Genomic DNA, 26,245 nt, shown 5'->3' with positions numbered 1-26,245 from the left:
GTAATAATCCCTTGGAGTTATACAGTGCCTTCCATCCCGAAGCATTTTACAAACTACATGGAATAGAGGCATGGCTTCACCTGCTGCTGAAATGCAGCCACCTCTGGGGTGGAATGCCGGTCGCTACCTCCCTCTCCCCATTCGTTTAATGTTTGTGCACTGTTAAATTCAGTGTGTTGGGAAGCCTCTCTTCCTTGGGATGCAGGCTGATCCAATGGTTAGGGTGCTCCAGGTTCAAATCCCTGCTCTGCCACAGGCTAAGTCACTTAATCGCCATGTGCCTCGGTTTCCCATCTATAAAATGGGAATAATATTTCCCCTCGTTCACAGGGGTGTTGTGAAGATAATTCCCATTAAAGATTGTGAGGTGCTTAGATCCTAATAGGGGTCTCATAAGTACCCTAGACCTCCAATGCCTTGGTGTTAGACTGTAAACTGAGAAGGCATAAATGGCCTTTATGTCTTTGGCTTCTCTAAATGGCCGAACTTTGCAGTGGGAGTCTGAAGGAGGGGCTACGTCTTCACCAACTCCGCATCCTGTACCTGGCAATTGATGTAGCTTGCCCTGCCCGTGCTCTGTGGATGGAGAGAGGTCTGTGCGCTCCGGGACTGCTGATTGGGTCCCCTTCTCTCTCGCTGGTGCGTGCACACAATGGAAGTGGGCAGGATCAGTTGCGTGGCAGGCGATAAAGAGCACATGGAGAGCAAATGGCTTGGGGGGAGAGGGTTGTTAGACACTCAGTCAAATTTAGCCTTGGCATCTGGAAGCCCAACTCTACACAGGTCAACAGGCCCTAAATCGGATGCTTGTACCTGCCTTGGCTCCCTGTTGGCCTGTCTGCTCTCAAGGCAGCAGGGCTCTCATATCGGCAATGCCCTGGTCCCAGCTCCTTGCTGTGATGGGGGGCAAGGGTAGGGGGGACACCTGCCAGTGTTAACCCCTTGGCTGCTGCTTGTCTGGAGATGGGATTCGGCAGGGCCACGGTTTCAGGAAAGGGCTGGGAATGTTGTTTGCTCTTAAGTAAGAAGTGTAGGTGTGGCCGGGAGACACTGAAACTTCCGATCTGGTATATGTGTTCTGCCATTTGCCAGCCTCGGCTCCCAGGTGATCTACACAGCTGCCTCCCACCGCTGTTAGTAGCCGGGAATGGAGCCTGTGAACCCTCAGCCGCAATCGCTTCGCTTCTCACCGAGCTGCTAACAAAGCTAGTGCCTCTGGTACCAATGACTGGTAGCAACAAGTGCTCATTCCTCCCCCCCTACCCCCCAAAGTACTGCTAACACAATGAAGAGCTCTCCCTTTTCCCCCCAGCCCCATCTAGTAGATAGCCACATCATCCAAGCCCCTGGACTGGCTCTCTGCCTCCTAGCTAAGACATCATCCCTTTTCTGAGCTCCCCCCCTTTAGACCTTGAAGGGAGCGAACCTGTCCCCTGTGTTTTCCCCCTTTCACCCCCTGGGTAATTACCACTGAGAGATCTTTGATAACCAACAAGGAGTGCTACAAACAGGTGACCAGGCGAGCGGGGAGGACAACATTGTAAATTTACAAAGCACCATGCATCCCAAAGTTCCTTGCTGCCTTCACAGATACCTACCCATAAACTGCTTCCTCCAGCTACTGAAATGTAGCCACCTCTGCGGTAGAATGTGGCAGCTGTTTTGACAATGCACAGCAGCCTTCTACAACAGGGCAGGAGCAGAGAGAATAGAGGGATCCGGCTGAAACTCAAGAGGGAATTTCAGGGAGACAGAAGGCAGGTAAAGAGAGACTCCAACCTGAGTCTAAATCTCACTTGTATTTAACCTTATCTTTTTGGTTGGTGATCGTTGTGCACAGTTGTCCCCATCTGGCCGTGTGCTTGGCTGGATGGTCTAATATTTGAAAGTCACAAAGTTTAGGGAAGTTCTAGTCTTCCCTATGCTAAATGTGGGACCTTGCAGATTTTTAAAATAACCCGTCTGGCAGAAAAGGTTCTTAATGCTACAGCAGATTTGTTCGGTTTTTTTAAGCTTGTTTGGCAGCTGCCAACTTCTTCAGTGGGGGCTAGAGATGGACACACGCCACCTCTTTAGTGTTAAAGCTGGAAGGGTGGGGCACAGATGCTCCTGATAGAGCTGGGCAAATAACAAATGTTGTGGACCATTGGCAATTTTGAAAAGTGGGCGGGGGTGAGGGGGAAATTGCTTCAGGTTGGATGGAAAATGGAAAAAATTTTGTTGAGTCAAAAAGTTTGTTTTATTTTTTTCCTCCTGAGTCCAACAAAGCACTTTGTTTCTGTTTTGACCAAGTTTTTTTTTTTAATGTTGAATTTTTAAAGTAAGTTGAGAGGAAGTTTGGATACAAAGTGGTTTCAAACCAAAAAAAATGGAAACATTCTGTTTTTGCAAGATGTTAAAACATTTTGATTCCTTTGGAATTGTTTGGCAGGTGTTTTCAGAACAACTCAGTGAAATCGACATGAATTGGTGCGATCTTGCCAAATCGGCGTTTCATGCCCAAAAGTTCTGTCTGAAAAATTTCTCTCAGCTCTCAATGGAGGCATATTGCATTGCCTTCAAAGTTCAGCGCAAGTGGTACTTATTAATATAGATAACGAGGGCTGGGTGGCATTGGCGGTCTCGTTTTGGGTGACTTCGCATCTGTAACATCTGTCTCGTGACATTTTAGGAGATGGGGGCAAGGGGCCCTCCCTTCTGAAGCCTTGATGTGAAAAACAACTTTTGACCAAAAACCCCACAATTAGAAGTGGTGAAAATGTTACGCCTTTCTTTTTTTTCCTCAAATAGCATCCTTTTGGAATTAAAAGGGGGCCCTTGCTTCAGGGAAACAATCAGGAGTTTGGGTTGCAAGCCAGAAAAATGTTTCTGGGTCTTCTTTGTTTTCACATATTTTTGATATATCAAGGCCACATCCAACAGATTCTGGAAAAAACCTCCAGAGTTGGAGCTTGTCCTTTTATTTCATAGGTGCATAGATTTTATTATTATTGTTGTTATTATTTATTATTATTAAAAGCCAGAAGGGGCCTTTGTAGTTACCAGCTGGTGTGATCTACTGCTTAACATAGATTGTATCTGTAATCTCACCGAGTGATTCCTGCATTGAGCCCATAACTTTGGACTGAGCTAGAGCATAGTTTAGGAAACCATCAGCCCTGTATCTAGCATGCACAGGGTCGGACGGGACCGTATGCTTCAGCTTGTGTTCTTGATGGTGTGCAGAAGCCCAACTTCCTGCACCTTTCCCAAGGCTGTAAGTTTTCTGTGCTTTGTGTTCTTAGACGTTCAATGCCGATGGCCCAGTGCGCCCGAATTGCGCAGCTTTATGGCGTCTCTCCTCTGCTCCCCGGGCCTGTCCCCTCTCTCTCCCTTTCCCTGCTCTTGGCGTGGGGTCTGTACTCTTTGGGCCGGACTTGCCAAGGTAATGAGCACCAAGCAGACTCTTTACATTTCTCCCAAGAACTCCTCCCGCAACGTGCTGGGCTCTCCTGAAACTCTGCCACCAAGTGACTAGTCTCTTGCCCTTTAAGCCTCTTGCTCCATCTCTCCCCTATCCCTTTGCCTCCCTTCTTCTGCTCTACTCAGATTCTCCTCTGTTCTTTCCCTCCATTGGTTGCTGTCCCTCGCCTTGCCTTGATTCCATCCCTGACTTTTAGGCCCTCCACCTAGGATCTGGGTCCCCTGGGATTGGGAGCTTTGCTGGTGCCCTCTCTTCTCCCATGAGCACACCCTTCTTGGGAGCCTTCCTCCGCTCAGGTCTCGGCTCGGCCTAATTGTTCCCAGCGCGGTGGGAGGCGCAGCGCCGGTCCGAAGCCCTGAAGGAGCAGACTTGGCAGCGTGGCTGAGAGCAGCTCCACCGTGCCACGAGGCAGAACGCGTATTATTGAAGGATCGACCCAGGCGAGCTGGGACGCTTCAGTGCAGCCCTTACCTGCCTAGCACAGCGATATGTTGCCTTCCTCAGCTCCCTGCTTAGATGCCTTAAAGTGTCTGCAGGTAGCCCCATGGGTAATAAAGGCACTAATTACATGCAGCCTGATGAGGACGGGGGTTGCCCTTCACTGTTGGCATGTGCTTTGGGGGGGAGACGTTTCCCTTCTCCGCTGTGTCTGGCCTCCCATCCCTAGCGGTGTCCTCTGAAGTCACAGATGGTTCGTGGCGGATCCCACCAGGACACTAAGCTGAAGCAGAGTCTCCTGTCCTAGTGATGTGCGGTGCCGTTACCCGTAAGATGCAAAGCGACCCAGAGAAGCTGCTAGGTAACCCCTGCTCTGGTGTGCCTGGGCGGAGGGGTGCTGCAATGGTTGGGTCATTGAGTGGCGTCACGAGGCTGTTCCTGAAAGAAGGCACCGGCTAGAGCGAAGCTGGGTGGGCCGGTGTGGGGCAATGCTGTTGCCTGAGATTTTCTCTGCTGACGCTCCAGGCGGGTTCTCTTTCTTGGCAGCACGAGGCTCATTCAGAATGACTCCACGTGCTGGTCCAACAGCTGCTGTCCTGAACGGGAGGGATGGGTGGTCCCTCCCGGCAGAGGACTCCTGCAGATAGCGAGCCTATGTGTAGGCGTGAGCTCCCCAGTTCTAAAATTGGGGTAGATATTTTGCAAACGGTGACATTTAGACCTGTCATCAAGTGGATCAACCTCTTTGCCTTCAGTGGAGTGGCATCCACTTTTAACGGGGCTGAATTTAATTGCCGTCACTGTGACTAAGGCGTGCAATGGAAGGTAAGCATGTGTTTCGCTGAATCTGGGCCTGACCTAAAGCCTGTGGCAGTGAAAAGACTTTATGGGACTGGATCAGGCCTGTAGAAATCAGTATTCTCTGGTACATTCATGCGTCAGTGATAACGGGGTAGCCACGCAGGACACCTCTTGTGCATACATGCAAAGATACTTAAACCTGGGTCCGGACTGACAAGCTAGCAAAGAATTTGTGCGGAATGTTGTTCTAACATCGGCTGTATGTAATGGTATGTGAGTATTGCTTTCTAATGATGGACAGAGTGATGTGTGAGGTTTAAACTGTAGCACCTACCAGGGCACTTTTTTTTTTTTTTTAATAAGTTTGAGGAGGACGCGTTTGTAGTTGTAGGATTTTTTTTCTTATGCCGATCATTTCAATCCAACTTCCAAATAGGATTCTGAGGAGGACACGTTCAATGCATGACAAACTAAATGAAAACCTCCCCTCTGATCCAGATCTGGTGTGGTCCATGGCTGAAATAAACGAGAGAAAAGAGCTGAATAAGACCGTGTCCGTGGGTCTGACAACATGATAAAACAGCCAAGCTTCTCTTGTGACGCCAAGCACTGAATTCGGACTCCGTGTTTGCTCTTAGCTGACGGTTACTTGCCGTGTGATTCATATGCGACACATACTTAGGATATCATACGTGTCTGTATATGTATACGTACATGTTGGCTCTATTTGCGGCTTTCTGTCATGTTTAGCCATGAAATTCTTGTTAATCCTCTCGTGGGGTTAATCCTCGCTTGCCTGAGAATATTTACCCTTAAAACACACGTGCTAAAACTGGGAAGGAAAAAGAACTTCCTTTTATTTTTGGGGGGGACTGTGCATGTCCCATTCCCCGTGCGAATGGAAATAGCAGGTTGCTGTGACTGGGATCCTAGGGCATCTCTCTGTTAGCGGTCTATATTGGGAGAACCACATTTTTTTTTTCTTGTTTTGTTTCCCCCCCCCCGGAGTTTGGATTTTTGTTCCCTATGATTTTTTTTCCTTCCCTCGTTCATTGTTGTTTTTGTTAATTAGGTTGTGATGGGAAACTGTCTCTATCCAAAAACAAAACCGTTGAGAAATGTTTTTCCCCCCCAGAGTACGGGCGCAGGCGTTCGAGGAGAGATGGTTGGGAGGACGCTTTTTTAAAAATAATTTCTTCATAAAGCTCCTTAAAAGAGAAGCCCAGTCTCCCACCTCAGACGCTGCCACCTCCCCTCCCACCCCCCTAATTAAACGATTTGAATTTTCACGTTAACTGCTTGGCGCTTCCTCGGCGCCTCAGATGATTAGAAAAGGATATTCATTTATGCCTTTTAAACGCCGCCCCGATTAAAATCAGAGAGATTTTTTCCTTCATCAAAATCTAACATCCTTGAAAAATTAATTTGATGCCTCTTGTTATCAATTAATTGAATCTCGTTGGGAAAGAGGCTTGTACGGCGGGTGGTTAGCGCTGGCCCTTCTGTTCTTAGCTGCTTCCCTCCACCCGCTTTCTCCCTTCTGCTGCTGCTTCCAAACACGGTGACATTATAAAACTCTGTCTTCTTTTTTTATTTTACTCATCTCATAAAATAAAATAAATGAATAAAATTTGGGTCTCTTTTTCCCACCCTCCACCCCCACTCTCTTGAATTCTCGTCTGAAAGGAAAAACCTCTTCTCTTTCTCTGCCTCCTTTCCTATAACTTCACGGGGGCGGGGAAGGTGGATGAGAAGGAGAAATAAAGTTAGTGCCTTAGCAATTCCTCAGCGTAGCAAAGCAGCCAGGGTCTGTCTGTCTCTGCCTTTCTTTAAACGGGGATATTGGATATTTCATTCGAATCTCCCTCTTTTCAATTAAAAGCACACGGCTCCTTCTCTTAAACCCGCTCCATTCTCCTCCTCTGTCTCTGCAGCCCGAGAAGCGATTTTCCTTTCTTTAATATTTCAGCTCTTCCCCCGAGACGAGCTGCCTGCATTTTTTTTAATAGACTCTCTCCCTCTGTATTAAACTTTTCCAATCTTTGCCCCCCCCCTTTCTTTCCCCCCTCTCACCACCTTAAACAAAAAAAGGAAAAAGTTAGAAAATTAAAAGAACTGGATTTTCACAGGTTATTTAAATAATAATTAAAAAGTAGAAGAACTCACTTCATTTTAACTTTCCTTCTCCTTACTATGAATCTGCCAAGTTATTTCAAACTTGGATGTCTCTTCGGTTAATAGACTCCTTGCTAATACGCTCTTGTGAATTGGGGGTTGTTAGTGGGGGAGTTTTAAACTGATTCTAACTGTGTAAGAACATAATGGCCATACTGGGTCAGACCAATGGTCCATCTAGCCCAGTAGCCTGGCTTCTGACAGTGGCCAGTGCATGATGCTTCAGAGGGAATGAACAGAACAGGGCAATTTTGAGTGATCCATCCCCTGTTGTCCAGTCCCAGTTTCTGGCGGTTTAGGGACACCCAGCATCTGAGCTTGTGTCCCTGACCATGCTGGCAAATGGCCACTCATGGACCTATACTCCATGAACTGATCTAATTCTTTTCCAAACCCAGCTAGTACTTTAGGCCTTCACAAGATCCCCTGGCAACGAGTCCCACAGGTTGACTGTGCATTGTATGAAGAAGTACTTCCTTAGGTTTGTTTTGAACCTGCTGCCTGTTAATTTCATTGGGTGACTCCTGGTTCAGGTGTTCTGTGAAGGGGTAAATAACACTTTTTCTCCACATCACTCATGATTCTATAGACCTCTGTCACATACCTCCCTTAGTCGTCTCTTTTCTAAGCTGAACAGTCCCAATCTTTTTAATCTCTCTTCAAACGGAAACTAAATTCCCCCTCCCCCTGGTACTTTTCCCAATTCTTATTTTTCTTTTTTTGAGATTGACTGACCAGAACGGCACACAGTATTCCAGGTGTGGGTGCACTACGGATCTATATAGTGGCATTGTGATATTTTCTATCTTCTCTATTGTTTCCTAATATTCTCTCAGCTTTATTTTTTTTTTTTTGACTGCCAGCGCACATTGAGTCGATGTCTTCAGAGAATTAGCCACGAAGACTCCCGGATCTTTCTTGAGTGGTAACAGCTAATTTAGACCTCATTTAGACTTTTTTCTCTCATGGGTACCCTAGTCCTGTTCAAAGTAACTGAAGTGAGAAATCCCCATGGTATTAACTTCAGTATGAACGACTGCCCACCATGCTTGTTCAACCCTGTTGCCTATCTGCTGGCTGGCCCCTCTTCCTCTTGGATAGCCGATTTTGGTGTCTTTAAAGGAGTCTGGATACCCTGAACGAGCTTCTCCTTTAGAGCATTTTCAAAAAAATCCTTTAAATTATACCTGTTGTCCAGTTTGCTTGAGACTCTGTTGCTGGAGCGTGTGCATAGAATGTAACGCTGGCAAACTGTAACTGAGAGCCCTGAAGTTTGGCGTCGTCTCTTTATCTGCAAAGCAAGCTCAGCTTTCTCCAAGCTGCCTGCCCAGAGCTTGTTGGCCAATTCATCCTCCCTGCCTGTTTTGATATCTCTGCAAGAACGTGCCTGTGAGAAGGGTGGCTTTTGTGATTAGTCTTGTGGTGGCAGCTAGGGCCCCAGCCGGATAAGAGCCCCATTGTGCTAGGTGCTGTACAAACATGTAGTAAGAGATATTCCTTGTCCTAAAGAGTCTGTGTAGGCAAGCCTAGGAAACAGCGCACAGAGTGGGGAAGTGACTTGCCTGTTGTCCCACAGCAGGTCAGTAGCAGAGCGGGAATAGACTCTAGCTCCCCACACAGTGGCTGACCCACTGGACCCCACTGCTTTTCTGTGCAATGTGGATTTTACTTCCATAGGGGCTGGAGTGAGATCACCAAACTTGCTTTGTGGAATTCACTGAACAATCTTCAGATGGTAGCCGTCTTTGTTCACTGGAGCTGAACTAGGATCCTAGAGGTGAAAGGCGCCGTCTCCCATTACCAACCCGCAGTGGGTCATCTAGCCTCCATTTTTTGGTCTCCCTAAGGGGGTGTGAACGTTGCCTTGTGGCAGAGGGCTGGGGGTCGAGTGGCAACCCTACCTCCTTAGAAATGGGGCAGCAGGGTGGTGTCCTGTAGCTTTATGGCTTTTCGTTGAATTGAATTTCCACTTGCACCTTCCTCTGGGAGGAGAGCAAGTGGTTATCTCAAGAGCAAACACTCTGGGAGGCCTACCGTAAGTTCCTCCCATTTGATAGGATGGAGAAGTATGAGGCTGATCCTCATCCGGTGTAAATTAGCATAGCTCCATTGAAGTCAGTGGAGAGACCACCAGCTACAATGCCCCACCGTTTCCCTCCCTGCTTCTCTGGATCCCGCTCTCTAGGAGCTTGCTGGCCTTTGGAGCCTGGGGCCTTTCTCAGCTTCTTCCTGCCAGCACTGCAACCCTCTGGACTCAGGAAGGGGTCAGGATGGGTCACTAGAGCTTTAATCCCAGCCTTTTTGATCACTATTGGTAGGAGGAGGGTTAGCCTCTCTGAAGAGGAGAGAGTGGGTAGCAAATGGTGTGTCATTGGGATGAGTACTCTGCCTACAATCTGAGGGATGAAGGACTGAGCTGTCATGAACCTGTCTCCCTCTACCCTGGTCTTAGCTGTGTATCCTAACTAGCACTTACAGCAATTGTCACCTGCAGGCATCTTCAAGGTGGGACCATTTACCCCCATTTTACAGCTGAGGACACTGAGGCACTGGGAAGGGAAACGGACTTGCCCAAGATCACACAGTGGGGTTAGGGGCTGCGTCTCGATAGATTATAAACCGGCAATACACTGGTGAAGCTGTGCAGGGGATGACTAAGTCCCACATGTCTGTGCCATGCTCAGTAGATTGAAACGTCTGCTGTGGATTGACAGGTGGATTGGAGTTTCCCAGGCTTTCAGATGCCCCTCTCCGGCACCCCAAACAAATGAAAAAAGCAGTAGCTTTGTGAGAGAGGAAAAGTGCCCTGAGGTATAAGGGTCTTTGGAGCATGCCTACCTGTCTGATGGGCCAGTGACACTTTCTCAGGGGGTCCAGCACTGTAAGTCCACAAACAAGGGACTGTGCGGGAGCTCCCTGCCACCGCAGGCTGTTAGCCAGCCAAGCAAACTCTGTAGGACTCTGCCAGTCCAGACTTTGCCTTGCAGGTTAACCCTTGGTGTACGTCAGTTCCCAAACTCTCCAAAAGCGTCTCCCTGCAGCATCCAGCCCCTGTCACTGGCTGCCTGCAGAAATCCCAAGTCCCCTGTCTGCAGACAGAATACACCCCCCCAGCCTGTTGGCTCAGTGGCGGATGCACGCCTCACTCTCACGAAACAGCACCGAGATGGATTTATAATAAAACACACATACGTTGATTAATGAAGAACAGAGTTTGAGGTGATACTACACAGAGATAATAGCAACAGGAAATGGTTATAAATAAAACAAATAAAATCATGATTTCTTATGACTAAAACTTAACCCAATAGGTTGCAATCCTTGTCTAAGGTAGGTTTCTCACCTAAAGCAACCTTTCAGCATCACCCCCGTCCCCCCCACACACACACATGGTTGGGGTTCCAGGGAGTGCAAAGAGCACCGACCTCTTTGTTCTCTGAGTGATGGAGAACAAAGGGGTTCTCTCTCCTTCCTCTTATAGTTCTTTTGAAGTGTATCCCCAGAGAAAGTTCTCCTCTCCTGCTGTTTGTGCTCCAGGGAGCAGACACCAGGCTTATTTTCTCACTCTTCTGTTGACTTAAAATGCAAATGCAGCATCCTTTGTGCTGGTTTCCCAATACTTGATTCACAACAGGTATCTTGGCAGACAGGTAAATCCACTTTCCTCAGTCTAGGGGAGACCTGATTAGCAGCCCTGCTTGGTTACTTGGTTTGAAACATATGTTTAATATGCACAGACCACTTTTTTTATTTAACACCTGTTCATGCATCTTACACCTTTGATGGCCTGTATGACATAAGTTTTCATCTGACTTCTTATGTAACATTCTTGATTGACAGATACCCTCACCGCACTGTGTTTGGTGTAGCGAGTTTGTCAGGCTTGACAGGAGTTGCTGTTACATGGCAGTGAACCTTTTGCCAGTGGGCACTGAAGGGCTCTTAGCAGCACAGGGCCAGTCCTTTCTCGTAGGGCAGTCGGAGTTGTACTGATTGCTAGAGCATTGTGCTTTGGTCTTAGTGCCTTCAGGAAGGTTTTGGGGGGAGAAAATGGCAAGTTCTTTGGGACAGGCACCGTCTCTTTGTTCTGTTTGTACAGTGCCTAACACAATGGGGCTCTGGGCCATGACTGGGGCACCTGGGTACTACCCCAGGATAAATAATTATAATATCCATGGTATGGAGTGACTCCGGTTTGTCTGTTACTTCAGAATTCTCTGCCCCGCCTCTTCTAGGCAGCCAGAGCGTTCCAGTTCGGAAGCAGGGTCTAGTGGACCGGGATGCAGGAGATCTGGATGTGCCCCTGAACTGTTGAGTCATCTTGGACAAGTCACATCCCCGCTCTGTGCCTCAGTTTCCCCTCCCCTTTGTAAAGATTGAGGCATGTATTGTCTCCCCCTGTGTGTTTATACAGCCCCTAGCACGATGAAGCCCCAGTCTCAATGGGGGCCTTTAGGTGCTATTGAAATACAAATGGTATCTGGATAGTGGGGAGTCTAAACTCTGCTCCAAGGTAACTGGCAGCATCGCTTGTGGCTTTTGTGCAGTGTGGTTCCAGCAAACTCCTGGTCTTGTTGAGAATTGGAAGCAGTTAGATGAAATGGGCACAAATCGGAACCCCCACCCCCACCCCACCGAGCTTTGAGAGAGCTTGGGTCTTGCATCCCATGTGGGCAGCTCCATGCAATGGACTCAAATTCGGAGCCTGACTGAACACTCCCTAACTTGGAGTCAATCTGGAATCAGATCTGTGTATTTCAGCTGGGATTTGAGTCCATTTTATCCCTTCCCACCCCCTTTCCCATCTTCACACTGATAGGCCTTCTCCCAGACATATGCAGTGCTGGACTGCCATGTAACAGCAACTCCTGTCAAGCCTGACAAACTCACTACCCCCAACACAGTAGCTGGACCCGTGGGAAGGCAGCACTTTCAAACCAGTTGCCGTTCATTGTCTAAAGTGCCCATGGGAGTGGGGTACAAAGCAAAGGGAACCTGGGAACTGTAGTCCTGTCCTTTATGAATGGGGTGTGACTGGGTGCCAGCAGCACCCTTACTACCCAGCAGGCTGCGGCTAGCAACCATCCCTTGTTCAGACTTGGGCATCCCTCCAGTCACCCACCCACACAGCTCCCAAACAGCGAGACAGGAGCCCCTGTGTGCGACGTCACTATTTAATTAGACGTCCCTGATTAACCAAACTTGGCGTTCGGCTTCCTCCTGCCCTCATCTTTCCTGGCTCCGAATCAATGGCTTTGATATGCTAATTAGGGAGTAATTTAATTTCAAAAGGCCGCAATTAACAAGGGTGTTGTGGACATGCTGTAGTTAAGCGGCGTAATCTAATTTGCATTAGTAACAAGCAGGGACTAATTAGAAGCTTAATTAGACACTTAGATGGCTCTTGTGTTTACTTTCTTAATGAGATGGAGTGGGGCTCTTTTTTTTTTTAATCTTTTCAAGAGCTCAGCAGAAGGAAGCGGTGGGCAAAGCTGCAGACCCAGCGCCTGGCACGTGCCCTGCACCTTTGTTGGCTTTCATCTGTAGCCCTGCGTTGCCAGAGTAGCCTCTTAGGCTTGACCTGGAGTGCCACATCCGTGCAGCTAGGCTCAGATGTCAGGAGGGGTTTTTTTAAAGATGGATGAGCAGTTCTTAGTGCTGATTAGAAGGTGGGCTGGGAAATAAATGAATGGATTAATTGAATAATCCAGCTGAACCGTGTTTCCTGGAGCTCCTTGCACCCAAACTGATGGCCAAGCTCGGGATGGCCTTGAGGCAGGAGCGCATCTGTCTCTGAGGTGGAAGGTGGCGGCTTGTTGAACAGCTCACTTCCTGTCCCAAATGGAGGTGAAGAGGGACAACAACGCGGCACCCTCCGGGCTTGTGGAGAAGAGCCAGCATTGCATACCGAATCCCCAGGACCAGGGCATTCCCCATATTGACCTGCTGAGGCAGTGGTTCAGTGCTGGTTCGGTGCGAAAAGTGCCCCCTTCTAAATCATCACAGCCTTGACACCCTGGCCATGCGGGGACAATCCTCGCTACAACTCTGCTGAGCGGGCTCAATCGGAGACGGCTACCAAAGTGCAGGGGAGCTCATTTTGGAGAGAAGACTCTGTTCCTACCAGCACTCTGTGCAGGGTGAGATTAGAATCCCCAGCCTTGCTCATTCGGGAGCTTTTCCGGCCTGGCATCTGCTCGCCGTGCTGAATCCTGGCTAGCCAGCAGTTTCTGTGGGCCGACCACTGCTGCTTTGAACAGCAACAAGATCCGTTGGTTGTGCTTGGGGACCTTCAGCTCAGATGTCCAGCCAGACTCTCTGCAGTTCCAAAATAGCGGGACCCAGCTTTCTAGGGGATGCTCTTCCGCAGGTTTTTCTCACTTCACTCCTTTATAAAAGGGAAGACTAAGTGCTCCATTTGAAACCTGCACACACTGCCTCTTCTTACCTGCTGCTGCATCCAGAAGGATTGGAGCCTGCGGTCCCTTGCTAGATGTCTCTAGAGCCAAGGATGAAAGGCAAGGTACCTCGGAGTTGGGTTTAGACCTTGGAAGTTTGCCACTAGCTTTGAGAGGGGCCGTGTTGTTAGGGATCGTAAGCATCCACGACCACATTGGCGAGGTGGGGTATACGCTGCTGGGCCTGCATAGAGGTTGCTTGATGTGTTCCGGAAGGTTCAGTGAATTGCCTCCACTGGAAGGAGCTAAAAGCTGGTGAAATAGTTGAGCACCTGAGTACTTGAGGCAGGGAGGGGACTCACTGAGGGGTTTATCTTCAGTATTCCTTCATGTGGTGGGGTGGGGACGCCTCGGAGGTTGACTCCTTCCAAAATACATTGCTGGGAGCGGATGAAAGTGCCCGTAGGTGCGATTCCCATTAAAGTGGGTGCCTGGACGTAGCCAATCCCTGGTTCCTTCAATCTCTTCCAATTTACGGTAATGCTTTAAATTCGTTTTAGCTCTGTCAGACTTTTATTCTAATCCCCTTTCCACATTTCCATGTGTTTGTGTGTTAATTAAAGGGTAAAAAGCCACTCTCCGAGCAGTCCCGGCTTCGCTTTCGCCTCCTGAGCCCAAAGCCTTTTAAGATTAGCGAGTCACTTCCTGAAGAGTTCCTGGTGCCCAGACCCAGGGAGGCGGGCTGGCTCCACTTTCTGTGGCTCAGAGCAGATCTGTGTTTGCGGTAGCGAGTCAGAGACATTCCAGCAGCCTCTCCCACTTTGCATGGGTTTTTTTCTCCGGGGTTAGTTATAAAGCATTCCCTGGAGGCACTGGTGTCGTGAATTACGGGTCTTCAGTGCATCTTAGATGTAATTTTTCTTCCCCGCACCAACGTGCTTCCTCTACAGCGTTAGCCTCTATGCTAAGGTTGGTTCCCCTAGTGCCGCCAGCCCATGCCGCGGGTACCTACCTGCAAGACAGCCTGCCTTCTGGGTAGCTGCAGTAAGATGAACATGCTCCCTGGAAACCGGTGCTTCACGGAAAGACCTCACTGCGCTCAAGGGGGCAGTGACCCAGGCATGACGCTGGGCCTCCGTCTACTCCTGTCTGCCTTGCCTTCGAACCTCAATGAGGCTGGAGCCAGAAAGAATGCATTAGGCAAACTGGTTTGGTTAAAGCCCAGGGAGGGGCTTGAGCTGCCGAGTTGGGATGTCTGTCAATGGGAAGCTCTCCAGGCGGCGTTTTGGATCTGGAGCATCTTGGTTGAGGGCCCGCCGTGAGTTAGAATAGCTCACCAGAGCCTCTTGCTGCTTCTGGCCTGGCCAGAAATCATCTCTCATGAGTCACAGCAGCAGGCATGTTGCAAATACTCGGCCAAGTCGCTTTTTACATTTTCAGCTCACTTTTGCAGACCGACGAGGTACAAATTGTTCCAAGGAGCATCTGAAATGCCAGGTACTTCCTGACCCTTGCAAGCCTAGACTCCTTCGGTTAGAGGGGGCTGGGGAGAGAAAAGGAGAGACACGCCGCTAACCTCCCCCCCTCCTTGTTTTACCAGACTTCCTTTTTTTGACAAAGTTAGTTTTGCATTCTCTGCAGTCCACGTGGAAGGGAGCTTATTGTGAACAGGCCGCTTTTGGGGTTGGATTTTCCCTGCACTGAACCCCTGCTTCCCTCCCCCTGTCCCCCCACTTCTGAGGTGTGGAATTTTACCTGCTGACAATACTTAGCACTGCGGGAGTGCTTGCTTTCTCTCCCTAGACCTGGGTGCTTTTCCAGGGAATGAACCAGCATCCTTACCCTTATTTGACAGGAGGGGTAAAAGTGACTTGCCCCACCTAGTGGACGGTTGCTGTCTTCACTGTTTTGAATCCCTCCTGCTGCTGTATTTATAATGGTAAGAAGGTGGCAGGTGCTTTTCCTTCTGCTGTGATTCGGCGGATGAGCAAAAGGTGTTGGAGGTGACTAGAAAGGGCAGAATCATCTAAATGGAAGGTTCTGTGGCAGTTAACCACAGTGATTTGGAGGGAGAAGGAGATTTTAAATCTCCCCATTTATCTACCTAGGGATTGCAGAGGCTGGGAGGTGAGTTACCGAGGCTCTAGCAGGGGACGCACATCTTTGAATTGCTGTAATCACTGCACCTACTAGAGGCCATGTGTATGGGGGTAGCACAGATATTTCTGCCCGGCCTGCAGTAGTAGGGAGGGGAGGGATGGCAGATCAGAGCCAAGAACAGGGGAGTCGGGGAGGCCCTCCGTTACTAAGCAGCAGCACGTAGCTCAGTGTAGGGTCCGCTGTCGGGCCGCTGATCGGTCCTGTCAGCAGAGAGCAGGATAGTGAGCTCCAAGCTCTGCCACGCCAAATACCGTCTTGCACGGGGTGAGGAGGGGGAAGAACGCGGTGCTGGCAAGGCAGATGAAAACCCGATTACCAGCTCGTTGTTCCCACTTCAGAGAGAGGGGAGGGAATAACCTACTACCACTGTGGGCAAAGTGGGGCGGGGAACACAGTGAGTGGGCTGGCTGATCTCCACGTCAGATGCTTCATATGTGACTGGCCTTGGATCCTGGATCTCCCCTAGTTCCAGGGCCCAGGCACATCCTGAAGTTTCTGTGCAGTTTAGACTACATAGTTTGGGGGGGATGCGGGGGAGAATATTGCTGCACTGTGGTTTCCGCTCTCCCTGTGTAAATAATACCCCTGCCAGCTTCCACTCCTGGATAGTCTGCTCCTGCCCTGTCTCACACTGTTCTTAACAATATCAGCACTTTTGTATGATTCATTCCCTAGGTAACGTGAGCCTGTATTTTGTGTGTTTGAGTCCTTAACTTTGTGTCTCTTCAGTTCTGTGTTTGTCCTAATTGGGCTTGTAAAATCTTCAGAGCAGGGACTGTCTCTTATGTGTCTGTACAGTGCCTAGCACGCTGGGGCCCTGATCTCAGGTGGGGCCTGTATACCATAATCGAAGTAGTAATCTCTGTAAAATGCACTACATAGTCACAGGCTCTCTAGGAATCACTGTAATAAAAACAGGAGGGTAGATGAGGGAAAAGAGCTAAAATAGTTACTTTATTTTACCAAGTACCTCACAATCTTTACTCTCATCATCCTCCCAATCTCACTGTGAGGCAAGGCAGTGTTGTTAGTCCCATTGTACAGAGAGACTAAGTGAGTTGCCCAAGGCCACACAGGAAGTCTGTGGCAGAGCAGAGGATTAAACCCAGGTGTCCTAAAGTCCCAAGCTAGTGCTCTAACCCTTGTACCATCCTTCCCTCCTCTGTATAGATACATATAAATGCTTGATGATGATGATAAACATTGCAACACCGTGATGTGTATGCATATTCAAGAGCTTAGCGCTGCACATATGTGCATCCTATAAGCGTTCACTTTTTAAATTGCAGAGGAGACGTGTTTTGTGCATGTGCGCGCTCAACAGGAAGTCTGTCCCGATAGCAAAAAGAGCTGATCTGCGCTCACTCTCCCAGAGAAAGTCTGGGCATCCATCAGTCTGTTAATTGTGCTAATTAGAGTGTGGAGGTGTTAATTGGAAAAGCCTGGGATTGTGCCTGTTTGGGGGAAGAAAATGTCAATAAAAATTAATTGATGACTTGGCATGGCGCGTGTGCTTTACAGGTTAGCAGCGAGTCAAAAGATGTCAAGGCAAATGTTACTGCTCAGATTAAGCAATTGTTAATTAAAAAGCAACAGTAATTAATACTCTCTTTGCCATATGGTACTGCTAAAGACAGAGGGCTCTCTCTTTGCCCTTTCAGTAATTCTCTCTTGTTTCTCTTTTCTTTTCGTTGTCATATGAAAGATGCACGCTAAAGCAGGCAAAAATAGGTAGTAAAATGGAAGGGCAATTGTTAAACAAAATGATTTTGATCCTGGCCGCAGGAAACTGGTAATCAGTGATATGTTTTTTTGTTTTGTTTTTTTAATGTGAGGCTTGTCTCCTGAGGCAGTTTCTTGGGGCAGGGCCCATATATTGGTGTGTGCATATAATGCCCATCAGGATGGGCCCCTGATCCTAGACTGGCCCCTTTCGGTGCTGATAATAAAAATATTTAACAATAAGAGATGTATGAGGGGAGAAAGCTAAACCAGGTGACAGACTAAGGCTCTGATCCCGCACGTACTTTGTTCATTCGCTTGTGCTTAAGTTGAACATGTGTTCAAGTGTTTGCAGAATCAGGGCTTGAACATACATGTTGGGACAGACAGACAATTTTTTTCTCTCTCAACTTCCAGCACATACGCGGAGCCACCAGCCCCAACTGAGCCAAGATTCGTAATATCTTCTGATTCATAATTTTAAAGCAAGGCTGTAACAGTTAATATGCACATCATCGGTTTAATTTTTTTTAAGGTTTTACAAAACCTTAATATGAAGAGAGAGATTTTCATTATTATTATTATTATTATTATTATTATATATTTTAAAATAAAGCTTAAAAATATTGTAGCCTTCCCTGGCAGTGTTAGGAAACCAACACAGCAGTATCCCACTAGCATTGAGACCAGAAAAGTGAAATTTACTGGACTCATTGTGAAACTGACCAGCATTTTGTTATTGACCATAGGGATTGCCTGACTGGACGAAGCCAGTGGCCCATCTAGTCCAGTATCCTATCTCTGATAGCGGCTAGCATCAGATGCTTCAGAGGAAGGGACAAAAAATGCCATATTTATGCAATAAGCTACCAATAGGGAAAGATTTCCTCCTAATTCTCAATAGCTAGATTTGAAATTATGCCCTGAAGCCAGGAAAGTTTACATTTTCTCCAATACTCTTATCTTTTTTTTTAACATTTTCCTATTATAACTCTGGATAGTCTTGTTAGCCATATAAAAATCTAATCCAACTCTGAGTCCTTTAAAGCTCATGGCCCCAAAGATAGCTCATGGCTTCTGGACACAGAAAGACCCCGGGATTCTCTCTGCTTCTCGTTGAAACTGTTCACATGCTTAAAGTTGGAGATGGTTGGAAAATAGTTAGTAGTCTCGGGGTGGGAGGGGGAACATGGAAAGAAATGGAAAAACGTATTTTCTGGAATGTTTTGGCTTTTTGAAAATTGAAAAATTCTCATCATTTAAAAAAGAAACCCAAAGACTGTTGAAAGAAATGAAAATTCTCATTTTCAGGGAGAAAATTATTTAAGTGAAATATTTCGCCCAGCTCTGCTTTAACCTGCTTTGGCTGGAGTGCTCAGCTGTTACAGGCTTGAACCCTTAAAGTGGGGCAGAAATGGAATGAAGTGCTTTGGGACTGTGGGAGAAACCGCCCAGGCTCCAGCCCGAATCTCTACACTGATCATTTTAGCCCAAGTCAGCAGAGCTGAGCCAGCCGCAGCCGTGCCCTGTGTATTGCACTGTAAACTATCCTAAATCACGTAATGCCTGTGCCTCAGTTCCCCCTCTGTAGAATGGGGTAATAGCACCAGGGGGTGGTGAGGTTAAATACATGAGATTGTGAGGTGCTCAGATGCCATGGTAACGGGGACCATATAAGAGCCATGGATAGCTATCATCTTGGGAAGGCACTCATCTGCTGCTGTGGTGAGTGTGGGTTAAGAACCCATATAGGCTAGAAGAATGCAAGTGAATTGAATGAAAAAATACGGGGGAAGAGAAACTGAGACACAATGGAGGGGGAAGAGGCAGCATGAGCCAGTGGTTAGAGCAAATTATAAAGCAATGTGCCTTTCTATTCTTTATGTGACTGTGTAAGGAGTGTGATCTGATTGGTAGACTGGAGGACTTGGAGTGAGGACTCCTAGGTTCTTTTTCCTTGCTTTACTTCTGGCCAGACTTTTACGGGGACCAGTCGCTTCACCGCTCTGTACCTTGCTCTCCCTGTCTCCAATATAGGTGCATTAGCTATGCTTCTACCTACCAAAGTGTGGATGCATGGATTGATTTGTTTGGAAGGTGCTTTGAGATCAATACACAGCTCTGAGCACAAGCTCGGGGAGGTTGAATGCAGTCGGCATGTGGATCTGCCTACATTTTGCTCACAATGTCCGTAGGCAAACATCGTCTCTCTTTCTGGTAATGTCTGTGATCCCTTCTCGGCAAGCGTCTCAGTCCTTGGAGCAACATTCCTCGATCTCACGCGTGTGCCCTCGCATCCCTGCAAGTGACTCTCATATATTTTAAATAAAAAGAAAATACAGTAATCCCTTTAACCTTGAATTCTCTCATAGCTACAAGTATGTCACTTTGTGCGTGTGTGTGTGTGCACGCGAGTGTGTGTTTTTGAAAGTATGAGGACTACAGGAGGGAGCCGGCAACTCCACATGGGAATTAATGTCATTCATACACCCTGCGGAAATGACTTTTGAAATGCATATAATCTCAAACATGCAAATGAGAAGCTTGCTTCACCCTGTTTAATATGAATGATCAGCTTCTGAATAGCTATTATTACACGCCACATTTCAGCAATTATGTTGTTCGCGGTTTGTCTTTCTATCTTGCAGAAAGAAAAAAGAGACAGAAAAGAAAGAGGATAGGAGGGGAAAAAAAGACAAGAAACAGCTTTTTCCCCCCTCTCGTCCCTTTTTTTCTTTTCCTGTTTTGAACTTGCTGACCATCTCTCTGATCGGGAACTGGCGAACACCGTGCCTATTTCAGTTCTCCCCTTGGCAAGGAAATGAGCTCGCTTGAATGAAGCAAAACTGCTGCATTCTGTCTTCCTTGCAAAGGAGGGAAAGAAACAATTTTCCTGTCAGGGCACCACATCTCTAGTCCGCTTAGTGCGTCAGTGTCCGGGATCCCAGATGAAGCCTTCAGGTGAGGGGAGTCCAGTGTTATGCTCAACCCCTTCTCATCTATATCAGTAGGTTGGATTAATAGATTTTTCTAACCAGAAGAGGCCATTGACCATCTACTCCAACTGCTTAGCACAGGCCAGAGAATATCATCCTGCGATGACTGCTTCAAGCCCACTGACTTGTGGTTGAACTAAAGTATTATCTTATTGGGCTTGATTTATCGATTAGAGACTGTACCTTGCAGCATCTTAGAGCTACATGTTGCGACAGCAGCTCCCATGGGTGCCCCCAACCCCAGCTTTGTCAATCACGCATATTGATAGAACGCACCTTCCGTGCATGCACCTGTCAATAATACCACCAAGCAGGAATTCCCATCTCAGCTCCGTGTCCAGCCACTCTTTAAACCTGTCCTCAGATCATTACCAATACTGTGCTCTTACATAGGAGCCTCTCCTCCGCCGTTCTCAAAGCATGTGACAAAGCATGATAAGTGTCATCCCGATTTTACAGAAGGTGAAACTGAGACACAAAGAGGGGAAGTGACTTGCCTAAATCAGACTCAGGAGTAGAACCCAGGAATCCTGGCAACCTGTCCCCTGATTTGATCATACTGCTGCCCCCACATACACATGGAATAGAAAGTTCCGCTGCAGTTTCACCAGGATCTGCAACGAGACAAATGAAATTCAATGGGTAGCAGGCTTAATACAAACAGAAGGAAGTATTTCTTCACACAACGCACAGTCAACTTGCAGAACTCTTTGCCAGAGGATGTTGTGGAGGCCAAGACTATAACAAGGTTTAAAAAAAAAAAAATTAGATAAGTTCATGGAGGATAGAGGTCCATCAATAGCTATTAGCCAGGATGGTGTCTCCAGCCTCTGTTTGCCAGAAGCTGGGAATGGGCGACAGGGGATGGATCACTTGATGATTATCTGTTCTGTTCATTCCCTCTAGGGCACCTGGTATTGGCCACTGTCGGAAGACAGGATACTGGGCTAGATGGACCATTGGTCTGACCCAGTACGGCCGTTCTTATGTACATCGGTCCAGATTTAATGCATGCAGCCAGCCTGTTAGGGATATATATTTTTCACTTGAGGACGTGTGGCTATTTCATCAGACACCTCTATGAAGGGAGGCAGTTTCACACACACGCCCTGTAACACACATCCCATGGTTTTGAAAGAGAACCCTCCCTTACAGCTAACAAGTCACTCACTGGTAAAGCCCAATTGCATAAAGATTATTAATCCGATCTCTTTGAAACCAGTGCATGGAACTTTTCGGAACTCCCACCTTCCCCATCTGTGTAAATGCAAGTAATAGAGAGGAAGGATGGGCTACTGGTTAAGGCCCTGGACTGGGACTCAGGAACTCTGAGTTCAAGTCCCATCTCTGCCACAGACTTGCTGTGACCTTGGGCAAGTTATATGCACCCAGTTTTTCAAGAGCTTGGCTCTCTTTTAAGCCTTAGTTTAAATGAAGACTAGATCGTGAAGCCCTCAGCATCCAGCAGCTCCTGTTTTGACCCTTCTGGGCAGATTCTCAATAGAGTTCTGCGTGCGGTGTGCTGGGCTCTTCTGAAAATCTGGCCACCCATTTTGGTGTCCTAAATGGGAGCTGAGCGCTTTAGAACATCTGGCCCCTAATCCCTCTGTGCCTCAGTTTCCCCATCAGTGAAATAGGGATAATAATCTTCCTTTGCCTCCTAGGGGTGCTGTGAAGATAAAATCCCTTAATGATTGCAGGGTGTTCAGATGCTACAATAATGAAGGCCATAGAGAAGCCTCTAGCTAGACAAAATAAAGTCTTCTGGGATGGAAAGCTCTGTCACAACAGCTCACTCATTGCCAAGGTGTAGAAGAGAAAATGAAAAGTTTGTAATTCATCTACTAGTGAATTCTGCCTGTCTAATGCAATTCAAATTCTGTCCCAGTGGTGATGATGCCGACTGCAAACAAGAAGTATGGGAAATCTCACAAGGAGTATTTGTCGATCTCTCTTCACTTCCTGGCGGGAGCTCCCAAGCACAAGTGAATCCAGGCTGCACCGTTCAGATCCGGATCTGAACTTCCTCATAATTCAGGCAGGCCAAGGGCAGGTTGTTAAGTTCTGTCCTAAACTTTGATGTATTCAGGTCCAAGGGTGGGAATTGTTTGGACTCAGCTCTGCTCCTAAATCCTCACACACACCCCTTCTCTGATGACATACCAATACTTGTTACCTTAATTATACTTAACGTGAGTTGGAGTATCCACATGCTGTACTCACACAGGTATTTAGTACTGCCCACAATTGTGTAATGGTGCATTGTGGATGATTGAGCACAGCTTTCTAGGAGACCTAGTGGGTGCCCGGGGGAGCAGAGGTCATATAACCTTTTCCCTTCCCCCAGAAAGTCCCATGACTGCTGGAGAGTGCAGGCCACCTTGGAGCCGGGTGGGAGGTCGCACTGCACAAGCAAACCGTACGCTGGAAGAGACAGGTACTAAAATTGGATGAGCAGGGCGCTCTTCAGAGCGCAAAGCTCTGCCAATAACAAACCTGCAGAGCTGTTAAACACTTTCCCCCTGCTCTTGCTGTTGGGCTCTGTCCAGATTCAAGGGCCAAGTTCATAGATTGTGAGGCTAGAAGGGACCATTGTGATCATCTCCTCTGACCTCTACAGAGACCCGCCCCACAATAATTCCTAGAGCAGATCTTTTAGAAAAACATCCCGTCTTGATTTAGAAATGGTCAGTGATGCAGACTCCACCACAACCTTTGGTAAATTGTTCTGATGGTTAATTGTTCTCAATTAAAAATTTGCACCTTATTTCCCCTCTGAATTTGTCTAGCTTCAGCTTCCAGCCCTTGGATCGTGTTAGACCTTTCTCTGCTGGAGTGAAGAGCCCATTATTAAATATTTGTTCCCCAAGTAGGTACTTCCGGACTACAATCAGGTCATCCCTTAACCTTCTCTTTGTTAAGCTAAATAGGCTCAAGGAGCTCGATCTATCAGTGTAAGGCATGCTTTCTAATCCCTAATCTTTCTCCTGGCTCTTTTCTGAACCCTCTCCAGTGTATCAACATCCTTCTTGAATTGTGGGTACCAGAACTGGACACAATGTTCCAGCAGTAGTCACACCAGAGCCAAATAGAAAAGTAAAACAACCTCTCTCTACTCGTTTTATGCATCCCGGGGTCGCATTAGCCATTTTGGCCATCGCATCACCCTGGGAGCTCATGTCCAGCTGATTATCCACCCACCCTCAAATCTTTTTCAGAGTCACTGTTTCCCAGGGTAGAGTCCCCTATTGTGTAAGGATGGCTGGCATGCTTTGTTCCTCGATGTCTACATTTGCATTTAGCCATATTTAACACGTATTGTTTGCTTGAGCCCAGCTTACCAAGTGCTCCCGATCGTTCTGCATCATTGACCTGTCATCTTCATTATTTACCGTTCCTCCAATTTTTATGTCAACTGCAAACTTTATCCGTGATGATTTTATGTTTTTCTTCCAGCTCATTAGTAAAAACGTTTAAATGGTGTCAGGCCAAGAACTGATCCTTGCGGGACCCTCCCAGAAATATACTTGTTCAGTGACAGTTCCCTGTTGACCATTATCTTTTGAGATCATTCCATGAGCCGGTTCTGATGTGTCTCATTTCATTGGGGTTAGCCTGGAGTCCTCAACCCCCTACCCTTTGCCATCCACAGTGGACAGGAGCATGTTCTGCTTTGCATGGTGCTGGTGTGGTTTGCTTCCCTTGGCAGTGAAACAAAGCTGGGGGGGGTGGGGAGGTTGCACCTCCTATGGTGGTGATTAAAACCCATTGCTGGAACTGAGGAAATTATGGGCTGGGATATTTTTAGTTTCTCCAAGCCTTTAGCAACTTGCTGGGTGTGAGTGGGGCATGTGGAGGGGCTGGTTTTCAGTTAGAGGAGATACGCGGCTCCATCTACTATGGATATTTCTCATAGACCTATTCTGCAGCCCCTCCAGGATGACACACGCCAGCTTCCCTACCCCTGTGGAGTGAAAGATTCATGGGTAGGTTCTCCCTGCGTAATGGCCCCTAAGAAAGAAACCATTTTGAATCCCCTTCCCATTCCTGAGCATTTACCCATGAATTGTTAGGGGAGGGGGCAAATGGGAAGGGCCAGGAGTGTGGGAAAGGGAAGCTGTATGGGAGGTGGTGATGCTGGAGCCAGTCTGATGAGGTGAGCAGCGAGTCAGCCCTGCAGCCCCCCAGCCTGCAAAAATCATGCAACGGGACCCAAAAATCATGAAATCATTTAAAAAAAAAAATAAGTTTGGGGTTCTCTCTATTCGCCTTGGAAGTTTTTGAGCCTTTAGGGGGCACTCGGGTCATGTTCTCGAGCCTTTTTCCACAGCTGTGAGGGTTAGAAATTTTACTTCTTACAAAATAAATAAATAAATAAAAATCTGGGATTCTCCTGTAATTCAACTGACTCCAGGAGCTGAGACTTAAAGAAAAACACCAAAAAACCACTGCTGCATGTGTGATATTGAAGGGCGAGGGGCGATGAGAAGTCTGAGGGGCGGGTCACCTTCTGGTGGCTGATGCATCTCTTTGAAGAACTGCTGCTCCTCAGATTTGAATCCTGCATCCCATGTTGGCTTGGCGCTCAGTTGTGCATGGTTTGTTCTTAACACGCTCTGCTTTGTGTCTGCACTTGGAGGCATCTCTCTGGTTAGTAGAGCTGGTTGAAAATATTTCCAGTGCAACATTTTTTGCCATTGAAAAATGCTCATTTGAGAGAATTGAAACATTGTGCTGGACTATATTGATTTTTGTCAACATTTTCAACAGGAAAATATCAAAATGTCCCGCTTCATCTCTTTTATGTGATATTTGAAATGATCAAGTCAAAATGCAATCTTTTGACCTTTATGAAAAACACAATTCTTTGGACTATTTTGTTTTTTTTTTTTGCGAAAAAATCCAAGATTTCTACTTTTTGTCCCAGTTCAGGATGAAATATGTTTAATGTCAAAATCTTGGAATTTCCCGCCAGACAGAAATTCTCTGTTTTGACCAGCCCTGCTGTTTGTAATACAATAACTACACAGAGAGTCTGCTCATGGTGCTGGAAATGTACAAGATCATTCACAAACGGTTGGGGCTGCCTGTGTGCAAATCTATCCACAGACCCCTCTGTAGCCACATGGATTTCAGTTTAAGGGTGCCTTTATTTTGGTTTAGATTAAACTGATTTCTGCTCCACTAGAACTTAAGTGAAATAAACCACTCTGAAATCAACAGAAGAGGGTCGTGCACACGGCCTCTTGGACCAGCTTAATTCAATCAGCTTAAAATCACAGCTATAATTGAAGCAGTGCATCTCTGTATGTAGACAGCCTCGCAGGTTAAAGTACAGCCTCACAGAGTTCAGGTCTTAATGCAGGTGAGAGAAAGCACAGGACAATGGGTCAGCTGAAGGAGAGGCAGGGGTAGGAAGGATTCATAATTTCATAGCGCTGAAGACCAGAAGGGGCCACCAGATTACCTAGTCTGACCTGCTGTGTATCACGGGCCATCAGATTTCACCCACATAGCCCCTATTGATCCCAAAGACTCTAGTTAGACTAATGCATTTCAGTCCTCAGGCACCTAGACTTCATGCCACTGTCCGAGCACAGGAGAGGCCAGGGTGCCACCAATGCCCCAGGCCCCTGCAATGGAAGGGAATGATTAGGTGATCCCAGCAGGCGAGCCACTCCCCATGCCGCAGAAGAAGGCAAAAACGCCCCAAGGTCCCTGCTAGTCTGACCTTCCCAGTCCCAGATCTGGTGATCAGTTAGACCCTGAGCATGTAGCACGACCCACCAGCCGGGCATCTGGAGAGAGGATTCATTGGGGGGGGAATGGGCTTTAGGGAGGGTTCAGAGGAGGAAAGGAAGGGCACTCCTGCAAGTCAGGGGCGGGAGTGGAGGTGGAGCTGGGTGTGGAGAGCCCTGGCGGGGTAGGGAAGACATGAGCAGGTGGAGGTGTGGCATGGTGAGACGATGCCCCAGGTGGATCTTGGCAGGCAGGATGGTTGGGTGTTGGAGGAAGAAATAGTGCATGGCCCTGCCTTGCTTGAGCTCATTGCTCAAGGGAAATGGTCCTACAGCTCCTGCTAACCAGCTGCC

At 47.5% G+C, this 26,245-nt stretch overlaps 1 protein-coding gene across 4 annotated transcripts in view; it reads left to right on the top strand.

Moving 5' to 3' along the window:
• The window catches only part of LOC113407097 (forkhead box protein P4-like), a 131,324-nt gene that overhangs the window by 16,286 nt on the left and 88,793 nt on the right, over nt 1–26,245 (top strand). The window lies entirely within an intron of this gene.

The sequence above is a fragment of the Terrapene carolina genome, unplaced genomic scaffold (assembly GCF_002925995.2).
Source record: "Terrapene carolina triunguis isolate 2854851 unplaced genomic scaffold, T_m_triunguis-2.0 Scaffold198, whole genome shotgun sequence".
NCBI lineage: Eukaryota > Metazoa > Chordata > Testudines > Emydidae > Terrapene > Terrapene triunguis.
The sequence above is the reverse complement of the archived record's forward strand: the minus strand, read 5'-3'. Positions and strand labels throughout refer to the sequence as shown.